The sequence below is a fragment of the Rhipicephalus microplus genome, chromosome 1 (genome assembly GCF_043290135.1).
Source record: "Rhipicephalus microplus isolate Deutch F79 chromosome 1, USDA_Rmic, whole genome shotgun sequence".
NCBI lineage: Eukaryota > Metazoa > Arthropoda > Arachnida > Ixodida > Ixodidae > Rhipicephalus > Rhipicephalus microplus.
In genome coordinates, this window is record NC_134700.1 from 55,967,855 (window position 1) to 55,982,567 (window position 14,713).

The following is a 14,713-nucleotide window of genomic DNA, read 5'->3' on the forward strand; positions in this document are numbered from 1 at the left end:
CGATGTAGCACTTCAGCAGCAGTTCGCCGTGTGAACATGCGCATCCTATCTCTCTTCTTCGTGCAGAACTGTAACGCCGCAGTAGGTTTTGCCCAAAGCTACGACGTTGCCCTGTGTGTATCGTTAGTTAAATCAAAAGGAGACAAAAACTGAGCGGGAAAAGAGGTCCAATTGATCGTCAAGGTCAACGACACGGCGTCCTTCTCCCAATATCCAAGGTGCCCGCCATATCGATCAAAGAATGTAAAATACCTGGTTACAGATGCAAGCAGATCGAAATCACACACCGCAGTTTAGGCACCACGTGTGGATTAGAAGGACACATCGTTACCTTCCTCGAGAACTTCCTGCTCACCGTGGCGCTCCCCTCGCGCATCTGCAGGGTAAACATCACGAACCGGTACACTCCGTTACGTTAACAGATCGCTACAAACAGATAACAAGAATGCATACCGGGAGCCTAGAAAACGATAGACGCTCAAGGGGGCCCCAAGCCTTATCAGCGAAAATGAGCGATCGAGCCAGAATGCGCAGATATATGCATCGCCCCTAGAGGCACGCCCCGACGGGCACCACCGCACACAGATCAGCGATAACTTGACGCGCGAGAGCAAACGCGGGAGCCATTTGAGGAGAACCGAAATATGAGCAGCCGTATTATGTTACGCACGCGACTGCTTGCGGAGGTGGCGCGGAGAATCAAGCAGTGACCCCCACGATGACGCCCGTAAGAGTTAATGAAGAGTTCTTAGTAACCTGCGCTTTGCGGATGACATTGCATTGCTGAGTAACTCAGGGGACGAATCGCAACTCATGATTACTGAATTAGACAAGGAGAGCAGAAAGGTAGGTCTTGAAATTAACGCGCACAAAACGAAAGTAATGAACAACCTCGGAAGAGAACAGCGCTTCGAGGTAGGTAATAGTGAACTTGAAGTTTACGTCTACTTAGAGCCGAACCACATGATTACAATAACTAGGAGAATAAGAATGGGGGTAGAGCACATTAGGCAAGCTGGTACATTATCACTATCCCTTGAGGAACGTACATAACAGCTGCATCTTGCCGGTACTTACCTACGGAGCAGAAACCTGGAGGCTTACAAAAAGGGTTCAGCTTAAATTGAGGACGACACAGCGAGCGATGGAAAAAGAAATGATAGGTGGAACCTTAAGAGACAAAAAGAGAGCAGAGTGGATCAGGGAACAAACCTGCGTTAAGGATATCATAGTTGAAATCGACAAAAGGAAATGGACATAGGCCAGGCATGTAGCGCGTAGGCAGGATAACCACTGGTCATTAAGGGTAACTGAATGGATTCCCAGAGAAGGCAAACGCATGAAGGGGAGAAAGTTAAGTGGGCCGATGAGATTGCAGATATAACATGGCAACGGAAAGCACAAGACCGGGTTGATTGGCGGACCATGGGAGAGGCCATTGTCCTGAAGTGGGCCTAGTCAGGCTGATGATGATGATTATGATGATGATGATGTCGAAGTGGCCACCTGCCGACCACTTTCCAGTCGTATCCCTAGGGAAAAATCTCATACGGGTCATACGTAACAATCTCGTATGCCATCATACGAGAATACATGTACGATTCGTATGGGTCTACAATGGCTGAGTGGGCCGTTTTGGCCCGAACTCCCGCTTCAGCACGGCGCATCTCGCTCTCTTGCAAAAGCACGAGCCCTTTTCGCGTCAAGCAACAGTTTCATGCTTCGCCGTCGGGCGCGGTGCTTCTATTCACAAGAAGCCCAGAGGCTGCGGCAGCGGCGCCGTCGTCGTATGCCGAACCTGCCTACGAAGGACGGCGAAAACAAAAGAGTAAGCCGAGCCAAAGGGTGAGCGATATATCATGACTTCCTTCTCGTCGAGAATCCTAAACGGCGACCTACTTCTACGGCAGAGCCTAAACGCCCAAATAAAATTACCGAGTCAGATTCACGCATACACCGAAGCGTAGCGAAAACTGTGATATACGAACAACCAATGTCAAACTTCCGAGAAATGTGTCACTTTGCGGTCACAGAACGTCTCTAACACCCCGTACACTGCATGAGGCTCATATATTCGGTGAACCTGCTGTGACGCACCCAATCTCCCCACCAACCACAACGCGGCGAGCAGTGGACACGTTCAACAATCGTCAAAGAAGCCAACGCAGCTGGTTCCGAGCGCGCGTGCTCCCAAGTCGGTCGATCACTTAGACTCGAGGGATGCAATGCGGGCTTGCCTCACACGATGGCATAGCAGACTATAAAATTCGAGCAGCGAGTAATTAGAAGGAACGAAAACACGTGATTAATAACAGAGATGGAAGTACATAAAGGTTATTCAAGCCCTGGCTACACGAGGGAGACATGTTTAAACGATCGACCGACCACCAGGTTGCACCCAAAGCTTACTTCTGAACGTTCCTACATGAGGAAAAGCGACGAAAGTAGGTGTAGTTATTTACACGCACGGTGACACAGCATGTGAATTGATGATTACTCAGCGTTGACAAATCGATGGGCTATACTGCAGCTGACTAATTCTTGTCATAATAATAATCACTGCGGCGTGTCCAGTGACGAGCACGGTGTTCATTTCGACAACCCGACAATCTTGACGGGCCCCTGCAGATGCACGCATACACGAATATTCTTGCAATTCTAGTTTCTCAATTTTGTGGCGCACAACCACGCTGGAGGATTGGTCAAAAACCAGATAGTTTTTAACGAAAGAATACTTTATTAAAACTTTGATACTTTGATCAATTTATTACTTTAATAAAAGGATTAGTCTACGAGAAAGAATATGAAAGAAGACGAATTTGTTAATACAGTAATAAACTGTATTGGAACACAAGCAATGAAGCTACGCGTTAGAATATAAAAATGAAATTAGAAAAGCAAAAAAAAAAGAGCGAAGACTGATTTCAAAACATAAACCTCTTCGAGCCTTTGACGAACTCCTTCAATGCGTCAGCAATCTCCCCGTCACTTTGGCCAAGAGACAAAGCCCCAACAGAAAGCACATTTTGCGCACTTAAATCTATTCTAAGGAGGCAGAAAACGGCACCTAAACTATTTTTCCGTAAGGCCGAGTATGCATTACAGAAAATGAGGTAATGTTCGGTTGAATCAATTACTCCGCGAAAAGGACAACGAGGGGAGACTGCCAAACCAGCTCTGTGTAAATATGAATTTAGCTGCGGAGTCTGACAACGCAGTCTAGAGATTGCGACTTCGCTTGCTCGAGTTTGACATATTTTATTATTCTAACGATGCATGAAGTGCTTGAATTCTGATGTGGCCGCCAGTGAAGGCGCAGAAGTTCCTGTAGCAGCAGTTTGCTCTTTAATGTGGCACCTATAATTAATCCGGTAAAAAACTCAACAGCAGGCCCATCTAAAGATGACTTTGCCGGCGCATTTGCCATTTCATTCATAAATAGGCCCTTGTGTGCTAGAACCAAGACCAATTTGATCCAAGTGATATGCGGGGGAAGTAATGCTTTGAAAGCACTGTCAGCATGCGAGTTCATTAGCAGTAAGAGAGGCACATACTGATAATGAATCCACCAAATTACTGCAGAACATAATGATGCCCTTCTTTTACGGAAAGCTAAAATTGTCGCAAAAAAATTCTGCTTCAAAAATGGGAACATAATCTGGAAGGCGAAGAGAAAAAGATCAATTTAGGGTAGGGGGAAAAAATACCATTTCCACATTTTTCTTCACTTTGTGACTCATCAGTCACATCAGGCTTTTAATATAGCTTTTAATATAGCTTGTAAAAAGCTCGACGACATAAATTTTAAATTTGAATTTTTTGGAAATATATTAGCAAAACATTTCAAAAGCATTCTTACTGTTACTGATTTAAGGCTAGTCATTAATTTCAACGCTTAATTCATCGAGAAATCACTGTATAACCAGAATTTGAGGCGTGTGAAATCTCGACCCATATTGCAAAAAAAAAAAAAAAAAGTCGGGACTGGCAACAAAAACTGTTTTTAAGCGCCTTACCGGCGATTGGTACAACCTGAGAAATGACTGTGTAGCTAATATTTTAAAACGGGTAGCAAGTGAGGGAAGCCTACTTTTCAGATACAAGACCTTGACTGCTACAAACTTGGGGTGACCTAAGCATCGTTTCAGGGCTTGTTTCTCGATGAATACCATACGATGCATCTTGTAAGCAAATGCCCCTGCATATAACACGCAACTTTACTCAAGCACCAGGCTGAGATAAGAGTATTTCTCCGCATACCTAACCGATTATTGCCGATATTGCTTGACAATCCCACCACCCGGCCACCATTCGCTGCAATGCATTCAATGTGCGGCTTCCAAGACAGACTGGTCGTAAATCACCCCGAGATATTTCACATTCACTACTTGAGGAATACTATCAAGATTATAAAATGTGAATAGGGTCTTTGAGAGGAAATGTTAAAACAGAACATCTTCTGACATTTAAATAAAGATGTAAACATCAAGTCACCATTCTAGGGCTGAAAAGTATGATTGTAATATTTAGAATAGCTTATGAATATCATCTGCTGATGATGCTGACGTCCTGATGCAGTGAAATATAGCTCATCAAAGAAATATTAAACATTACCGCGGAAAGAACTGCTTGTTTGCACTAATCTAGAAGAGGAGACGCCACTTTCGAAACAATAAAACGTTCTATTGCGTAAAGATTCTGCCATCTATGATTGTATGTACCTGAGAAAGTTAAGGTTGTACAGCTGATTAATTACCACGACAGGCTCAATGCTGTCGTATGCTTTTGCAATATCGAGAGTAACGAGCGCAGCATATTTTCTTTCCTGCTTAGCTAATTTTATGCGAATGGTTCTGCCATATAGAGCATCCGGTTCTGAAGCCTCAATTTAGCATGGATTCAGAATTTCTGTCATTAATAAAATGTGCTATACGAATGTTTCAGATTTTCTCAATTTTTTTTTACAAATTTTGAAGTTAGCGCACTTGGCCTAATGTTGTCCAATACATACCTTTTACCCAGAACCGAAACTTTGAGTAATGGTAACCTTTGCTATTTTCCAATCCAATGGGAGCCATGTCATTCTTAATGAATAATTGGTTACTTCCAATACGTACTCCTGGGACTTTTTAATACACAATTTTCAACATAGTCGATGTAACTCGCCACCATTTAAATGAGCGCGCCGCACATGAACGTCATCATCGTCCTTTCTCTCGTTGGCACAGAGCTGTGAACTGCATGGTGCAATATAAAAACACCTTAGGCACTTCCCCAGCTTTGGTGCAGCTGTCTTTCTTGCCTTCGTGCTCCTCTTGCCAAATATCTTTTCCGGAAGAAGACGCCCGCTACATTTGATGAAGGTGCAGGGCCTCCTCGTCCTGGAGCTTCGCAAGCGTATTTTTTGCCATCTGCCCCCGAAATGACCAAGGACGCCACTCTTTCCCAAGCGTCACCTATACGCCCGCGTCGGTCATGTTCGTCCACGTGACCCTCCGATGTTCAGCGACACCATAGACGAACTTTGCGTCCAAGGCTGGCTGGTAGAGTGCGGTGTAACCCTGCCAAGTCGACGATTTGGTCATTACGCTATGGTACAACCACCACGCAGCCGAGTTGGTCGGCTTTCAAACAAAACATCGCTTCTTTCTGGCCTGACTTGCGCAAGCTTCGCGCCTAGCACCGCCTGCGTGGCAGAGCCTAAATGAATGGCGAGTTATATATTGATAATGTCATCGACCTTTGCAAGCGGGTGAATGCATCTATGGCGAGTCTGACAAAATAAGGCACAGGTTGAAAGACATAGGTGACGATGCGTTTCATATGCTGGTAGTCAAGTGCCCTCAGATAGCAGAGCAGGTCGGTGAACTGTGCCAAAGCTTTGATGAGCTGCGTCTACCCGTCACGCCAGAATTCCCACTGTGGAACTCTCAGCTTTGGAAGCCACCTTGCCTCCGCAGCTTCACTGGATCACTCGCTCCGTCATGCCATTCATCAAGTTGCTGAGGCGCGCCCCTCCTGCGGCGCCTCTCGCTTATGCAGAGGCCGTTATCGACCAACGCCAGCCCCATCCGGTCCAGTATGACGAACTTCTACTACTTTCGAACATTTGCGACGACTTTGTAATGGCGTCCCCTATGCCACGGGGTGACGACATTAGTTGTCTCACATAATACGCTTCACGCAATCACGTTTTAGGGCACTGTCCCCATCTAGCAGCTTTGCGCCCTCAGTTGCTGATTCTTAAAAGAGAGAAAATAAAATAAAAGTGAGCCCCGTAACTGTCTGCATCACAGTGCGACACCTCAACAGTGGCTCACGAGGGATGGGGGTAAGGAGGGATTAAAATTGGTAGGGAGGAATAAAAAATGTGGGGATAGAGATAGGAGCAGGGACAGAGAGACCCACATACGGAAATAAGGAGAAGATAGGAAAGATGGAAACAGTGGCAAGAGCCTGAGGACGGGCCACCACTCAGTGAGAGCTCTTGCCGGCGTCAAGAGATGGCGTAGGGCGAGCCAGTCAGCCAGAGCTGCGCTGTCGTCGGAGATCGCGGGGGCATGAAACGGCCCTTAAACCGTAAGTTCAGTTGCCTGTAGCAAATATCGTTATCCATGTATTTTTTTTTTCGTATTTTCTTTCCCCCTTACTGCAAACTTACCTCGCTTATTAGCATCTACTTTTAATCGCAGTGAGTGAAAGATAAATAGCTAGGCGGACATGTTGGCATGACATGGGCAGTATCGCGCATTTTTAATGCTGCTGTGAATACTTTCTCAATCAAGCCGCGATCTTCTTCGCGTCTCCCGTATTCGTATCCCTGCACATTAAGCTTATAGCGTTTTGTCAACCTTCTTTCCCCGAGTCGTCAAAAGAAACGAGACTGCGAGCCTGCTGCGTGGACGCGGCATGCACACAACGCTGCTCTCGCAGGCATGTGGGTTTCTTCGTCGCCATTTAAAGCGGGGACGTGTAATAAACCATTCCGAACACTCATACACAACGATGTCCACGGTGACCGTGCCGTGCGAATAATTTCGGAGTTTTTTTTTTTTTTACTCTCACGAAGACGACTTTAACAATAATGTGTGATCCGTCACAACGGTGCCTTTCCATGGTTTTCACTGCTCCCCGAGCTATTGTTTTCCTCTGGACACACGAGCGACTGATACGCGTGGGGGGAGGGGGGTTGCGATTTTTAAATGAAAAGAAGAGAAAAGTGAGCCCCGTAATTGCCTCTCAAGGCGGAGGACACCTCAATAGTAGCTCACGAGAGGGGGGGGGGAGAGGGGATAGAGAGGATATAATTAAAAGGTGAAGAGAAAGAGAGAGGAAGGAGAGAGCGAGGAGCAGGGACAGCGAACGACGGCAGCAATACCGTGGACGGAAGTGAGGAGAAGATAGGAAGGACGATTCCGAGAACGGGGCACCACTGGCGAGAGCTCTTGTCGGCGACAGGAGATGGCGTAGGGTTAATCCAGTCGGCCAGAGCTACGCTGTAGTCGTCATCGGGGACCGGCGTCGTGGCGTAGGACCAACCCAGTCGGCCAGAGCTGCACTGTCGTCGGAGGTCGCGAGGGCACAACCGGTCGGCACGGAATCCAGCGAGCGAGTCCTGATACGCGTCGCATGATGCCTACGATATGCAGTGAGAGCTATACATACATACACGCATACCTACTTATCTACAATGCAATATATTTGCGCTAGCATTTGTCTCTCACAGAAATAGCCGTTTGAGGAACAAAACGATCGACTAGTCAAATTTAGACGTTCAAATGAACGTAAGTTCACTCTGTTAGGCATACTTATTAGCGATTCTGCATGTTTTACAGCAAATGCAGTTCTTAACAGTTCATCACTTCAGTCTGTGCGCTTGCAACTGGATAAAAATGAACGTTAGGGCAATCACCTTATTATCGCCACTGCGTCAACAACGCGCATTATCGTGGACGAAATGTCCTTTAGAAGCGTACGACAGTGAACCTCTGTTAGTATGACATTCACATGAAATCCAAAATATGTTTGTTTCCCACAGCTGAATAACCTTGGAGGCAACGATCTTTGAACAGGCGCAATTATTTGCAGCAACAACGTCACAGTCTGCGCAAAACGCGAACCCGTATAACGCAGGATTGCACACTCAGCCAAGAGAGCACCAATGAATGTCCCCAGAGACTCTGCCACAGTAAGAAAGCATAGTACTTGAAAACATGAAAAACGCGATCTATAGAAGATGATAGCTGCACGAAACAAGGGCGTCATTCCCGCGAAGACTGAGCAGAGAAACGCTGTTACGAAAAACCCAGCGGTCGCAGACAGGTGCAGGCGAGATGCTCTAGAGGCCCATGTACTCTCACTGCGTGGGAGAGCTTAATTGCTTGCATGATTGACGCAGCGCTAAAGACGAAGTCAAAAAAACCAGGCGCTGCCTTTCCGTACTACTAAACTCTACTGCGAGAGAGCTTGATGTGGTCGAAAACAATTGTCCTCCACTTTCGGCGTCTGCCCTAGCCTGAGCTGCTTTGAGACTTTAGGGACTATAGACCAACCAAACAGTCAACCTTACAGTATACGCATTGCTGCTCTCGGCCCCCACCAGTACACGCGGCCGTACGAATCGGGACGCGAGGCAAACAAGTGTACGAACTTACCTCGACACGCGCAGCACAGCCCAGCGGAATACACGTCGAATGCGGCCACTGCTCGCGCACCGAAGAGAGGGAGACGTCGTTCACGTAAAGGATGCGCAAACGGTGTCGATTTCCTCCGCTGTATTCGAAGAGCCGCGATTAGTTATTTTCCCCGTCGCATCGTGCGACCGACCGGTACGGCTGCGCCCGGTGGCCGGGTGGAAAGGAAGAGAAATGCGTGGGGAGGGCGCTGTGACGATGTCTCCCTCAGGCCCACGTCACGGATGACGTAAGAAGCAATCGGGGGGGGGGGGGGGGGGGGGCACAAACCTTGCGCCGAACAGCGCGGCAGAGGCGACCCGCTACAACAACGCCCTCGGCATGAACACTTTCAGCTGAATGTGACGGGCTTCACTGTCTTACGGGCATTGAGCTCATCGGGCATGCTTGCGTAATAGTTAATCAGGAGCGGGAAAACCACCTCGGCCCAGTTAGCCGATGTGCACTCTCTCCGGCGTACTTGAAGCATTCATTTATTCTGCTTTCCTTGTTTTCGAGAGTGGGTGAAGCTTGCATAGCAGATTATCCCGCCATAACGCACCCAAAGTCGTCATTTTCTAATCGGTTATTCACTGTAGTCCAAACGATAAACGCTGAATAAGTTGAACTGTGGGTGATGGTATGCTTCGCCACCGTAAACACGGTATCGAAACAGAATACCCAGCCGATTGCATAACGCCCTCATCGGAAAGAGAAATAAAAAAAAAAAATGACCATGGTTTGCGTGACAGCTAAGCAAGCTCGACGATTATGAGGAGACATATGACACAGCGGGACCTTCAGAGTTTATTTTCACCGAACGATTCCTCAGGTTAGCACTCGTTTCAGTAATGGCCCCATCGAAATGTGGCCGCCGAGTCCGGGAATCTTACCCGAGACCTCGGATTTCGTCTTGATCCCGATCAAACGCTGACGTGTGTACGTTTGGCTCCGGCTACTTACCGTGTTATGACCACCTCTTCAGGTCCTTGGACCCTGGATCACACATCACACCAACTCTCGACCGCTTCCGCGCTAGGCCTAACCGCCGGCCTAGTATGAGTGGAGGCGCCCAGCGCGACGCGGCCAGCGTCGCAGCGGGCGTCGCTGCTGGAGGCGACGCCGCTCGCTCATGGCGTGCTCTACATGCTGACCTTCGTCCCACTGGTTCATCGGCTGACACCTGCGCAGCGGATCTGAAGAAACCATCTTCATGGGAGCCTAAACCTCCACCACTGCCCGATGCGGACTACAAGGTGATTCTTCGGATACGCGGGGGTCTCGACTGTACCAAGTTGCACCCCTGTGTCTTACGACAACTCGTTCTCAAAGCAGTTGGACTTCCCATCAGCAGCCCTGATCAAATCAGGGTCAATCCCACCAGTCACACAGTGCTCGTGAGTACGTCAAGCATGGACCGAGCAGATTTATACCACAACATCCGGACCTTAAAGTTCAACGGAGTCCCCTACGAAGTCGTCACCCACGTTGCCGACCCTGTAGATTCTTGTCGTGGAAGGTTTCATCTCCCTCTGGATTACGCTGACGAGGAAATCCTTCCAACCCTCCAAAGATGTAATCCAGCCATGACCATTGGGGCCGCTCGCCGACTGAGCACCACCGAAACCATCTTGGTTGTTTTCCGTGGCACGCACGTCCCTTTTTACATCAACTACGAAGGCTGCACGCTTCGCTGCCGCCCATTCCGACTGAAGGTGGAAGCCTGCACCCGTTGCCGAAAAATTGGACATCGCCAGGATGTCTGCCCCTCTACTCCCGATGCAATCTGTCACAAGTGCGGACTGAAGGATTCCTCAATGGACCATGAATGTGAACCCGTCTGTGTCGTGTGTGGTGGAGCTCACATCACCGGTTCCCCATTGTGCAAACAGCGTTACAAGACTAAGACACCTAAACACCAGACACCTAAGCCCTCGGAAGTTCCATCATCCCGGACACCGAGCCTTAATCGCTCGCAAGAGCGTGGCCCACAGCGGGGTCGCAGCAAGAGCAAGAGGCGGGGCCCAAACTCGACTCCCAAAGAACTTGACTTCCCGACCCAGTCAACGAACCCCCATTCCACCAGTCATCTGCCAAACCCATTAAAGGTAAGCTGGGCACAGGCAGCTTCCTCTAACTGCTCCTTATCTCAAAACATTAGCCTAGAAAAAGTTCTAGCTGAAAACGCTAGCCTCAAGGCAGAAATTCAAAAGTTAAAGCTCGAGCTACAATCCCGAATGCCCCTTAGCAATCTTTCGCAGCATTCCGAACCACGATCTTTCATTCCTGCTCAATCGCCCCCTGCTGTTGAACCCACGATACCTCTTCCTCCTACTGACATGGACACTACAATGCCTCGAGACACCTCCCAGCTGCCACCCTCAAATAAGCGCAAAACCCCTGCCACACCACGCGAAGAAGAATCTCTCAGCGACACAGTTCTAACTCTTAACGATAGGATAAACGCCCTCGAAAATAAAACACAGAAGAAATTCGCCGTCATTGAAAGTAAGATTTCTCACATAGAGAGCAGATTCACAGCTCAGGAGACGGGCCAAGCTGCCATAAATGACAAACTTGACAAGTTTCTAGATTTTGTACAAACTCAAATGCAGCAGACCACTGCATGGATTGCGGCCGTCACGGCCAATAATCCAAATATAGCCGTACCCGCCTTCTCTCCTACACCCCCTCCCGACAATGGCTGCAAACCCTAATCGCTCGAACTTTGTAGTATGGCAATGGAACTGCAGGGGGTTCCGCAAAAAGAAAGCGACTCTTCAACAATATTTGGCCTCCTGCCCCAAACCCCCTGCAGTCATTGCCCTACAAGAGACCCACGGAAACATAACTTTTCCCGGTTACAGTGTACACCAAACTAAATCTCTAAATTCTCCCGATACGGCAATATTAACGCAAAAACATTTGACGGTAACTCACTCTAATTTCGACGGCGTCGATGTGGAGCACAACTTTTTGGAGGTCCTTCCTTGTAAAACTCAAGAATCGCCTTTATACGTATTAAACGTCTATAGTAGGCCACAGGCGAAACACCATCGCTTCAATACTCTCTTTGCCCGAGCCATTGCGGCCGCGAAACATCACCCTCTCCTAATACTTGGTGATTTTAATGCACCAAATCAAGTATGGGGCCACTCTGTTTCTACACCCAAGGGTAGGGCTTTGTGGGTTCACATACAGGATCACCGCCTCACCCTCCACAACAATATAGACATGCCCACTAGATTAGGTAATAGTGTAGCTAAAGATACATCTCCCGATCTTACACTCAGCCATCGCGTTCACTTTGTCACATGGACCAACCTGAACATTAACTTCGGTAGTGACCACTACATTATTCAAACTACCATACACTTCCGACACAAACCTTTAGCTCCCAAGCGCCTGAGCCTTATTAACTGGAACAAGTTTCGCGAGGCCCGTCACTGCTCGGCGCCTACTGAGATAGATGATATCTCGGAATGGGTACAGCAATTGCACACTGACACAAAAACGCATACCACCATGTTACCACCTGATACGCCTTTTACAATAGTTGACACCCGACTTCTTCACATGTGGGAAGCTAAGCAATCTCTCCTCAAACGCTGGAAGAAGAGGCGACACAATCGCCGACTGAGACTGAGAATTGCGAGACTCGATTTGCAAATTCAGGACTATGCCATACAGCTTGCTTGTCAACAATGGACCCAGAAATGCGAAAGCATGCATGGCCACCTAGACAGCAAGATGACATGGCAGCTCCTGCGGCATTTATTAGACCCTACCATATCACGTACCGCAAATAATCATCACATTAACAAACTACTTCACTCGCACAAAGGTAACTTAAACACTCTTTTTAATGATCTTCGTGACAAACACCTACCCAGCGCGTATCGATACGATGCACCTGACTATATCGGACAACCAAATGATGATCTCAGTAGCCCCATAACGGAGGCTGAGGTTAGACACGCGCTTGCGAACCTTCGCACCTCATCTGCACCAGGCCCTGACCTCGTCAATAATAAACTTCTCCGCAACTTAGATGAAAACTCAATTATAGCCCTCACTAAATTTTTTAACCACTGCTTCGACACTTCTACCTTGCCGGCTGCGTGGAAGGACGCCAGAGTTATTTTCATACCAAAACCTGGTAAGCCCATAAACACAGCCAACCTACGTCCGATTTCCCTCACTTCATGCATCGGAAAAACACTTGAACATGTAATCCTCAACCGCCTTAGCAAATTTATAGAAGAACACAACTTATACCCTCACGAAATGATAGGCTTCCGTAAATCCCTTTCCAGTCAAGATGTCATGCTTCGACTGAAGCATGACATCATTATCCCTAACTCTAGCCTCGATACTCAAGCAGTTCTCAGTCTCGATCTCCATGGGGCTTTTAACAACGTCAGCCACACTGCCATATTGAGTGAACTGAGCGCTATAGGCGTTGGTAAAAAGATTCATGATTACATATCTGCGTTCCTTTCGAACCGTACGGCAACTATTTACATTGGGTCTGAACACTCTTGTTCTTACTCCTTGGGGAGTTTCGGCACACCTCAAGGATCAGTGTTATCACCTTTCCTTTTTAACATCGCGATGATGCCGCTGGCTCGAACGCTGAGATCCATATCAGATCTCAAATTTTCACTTTATGCAGATGATATTACCCTCTGGATGACAGGCGGCTCCGATGGTCACATTCAGGAAACTCTGCAGACTGCTGCTGACAGGGTGGTGGTTTGTGCGGGTAACATGAATCTGACCTGTTCACCCACTAAATCTGAACTGCTCCTCCTTCCTGCCCATCGGGGCTCTGAAAAGCACATCTCTGATATACAAATAACACTGAACAATACACCCGTGCCTAAAGTTGACAGACTCAGGGTGCTTGGACTACACATACAACGAAATCGACTAAACACACACACCATTAAAGCACTTCAAACAACTGTGGACCACACTCTACGCCTTATAGGCAGGATATCTAATAAGCATGGCGGGCTACGAGAGGCAGAGCTCCTCCGCCTCATCCAAGCCTTCGTCCTTAATAAAGTGACTTATTCTCTCCCTTATCTGTTCCTTCTGAGAAGAGAACAAAATAACGTAGACACTTTGTTACGTAAAATCTACAAATTCGCTCTCGGAGTCCCCATTCGAACGTCCACCGCACGGCTCATGGAGACAGGCACATTGAACACCTTAACTGAACTTATTGAAGCACACTTAACTTCACAATATGCTCGTCTTTCCAACACACAGACCGGAAGATACATACTCGATACCCTCAGTATCAGGCCAACTCCAACCACTAACGCCAAACACACTATTCCGCGTGAAATACACAAGAATCTACTCATTCCGCCGCTCCCTAAAAACATGCACCCTGTGCACCACGAGCAACGTCGACGACAGCGTGCAAAAACTCTCGAAAAACGATTTTCTACTTCTAAAGAAGTGCTCTACGTTGACGCTGCCGAATACAGTACTCGTCCTTTTTTCGCCCTCTCAGTTGTGAATTCGCTAGGTCAGATATCTGCTGCTGCTTCTATTTCTGCTTCCTCTTCTGAGGAGGCGGAAGAAGCAGCCATAGCTCTGGCCCTTACAGTTCCAAATTATTCACTTATTATTAGTGATTCAAAAACTGCCATCTACAATTTTGGAGCGGGTAGGGTGTCCAAAACAGCCCTCTCCCTCCTTTTGGCCCATCCCCCGCAACAAGACACGGCTTTAATATGGACTCCCGCGCACGCGGGCCTTGCCGGTAACGAGGCGGCTCACGCCAGCGCCCGAGGATTTACGTTCCGGGCGCAGGCGCTGGAAGAGCCAGGCCCCGTTTCGACAACGGCACCGTTTGCTGCGCGGGATCGCCTTTTAACATTTCACGACATCTGTAGTCACTACCGCCTTGGTCGTTTATCCTTACCGCCGCTAACGTCGAAATCCATACGAAGGCGCGAAGTACTGTGGCGACAGCTGCAGACTCACACCTTTCCTTCTCCTTACATTCTTCACCTCATGTACCC

The 14,713-nt window shown here is 48.0% G+C and overlaps 1 protein-coding gene across 5 annotated transcripts in view; it reads right to left on the bottom strand.

The window, feature by feature from the left end:
- Positions 1–14,713, bottom strand: part of ATPCL (ATP-citrate synthase) — a 208,168-nt gene that overhangs the window by 164,030 nt on the left and 29,425 nt on the right. Inside the window, exon 1 of one of the 5 annotated variants that reach the window (XM_037430043.2) lies at positions 8,655–8,831. The exons of the other annotated variants lie outside the window; for them this stretch is intronic. The gene's annotated coding sequence lies outside the window, so the exon portion shown is untranslated. Of the gene's footprint in view, positions 1–8,654; positions 8,832–14,713 lie in introns of those variants that run through there. 5 annotated transcript variants of the gene reach the window in all.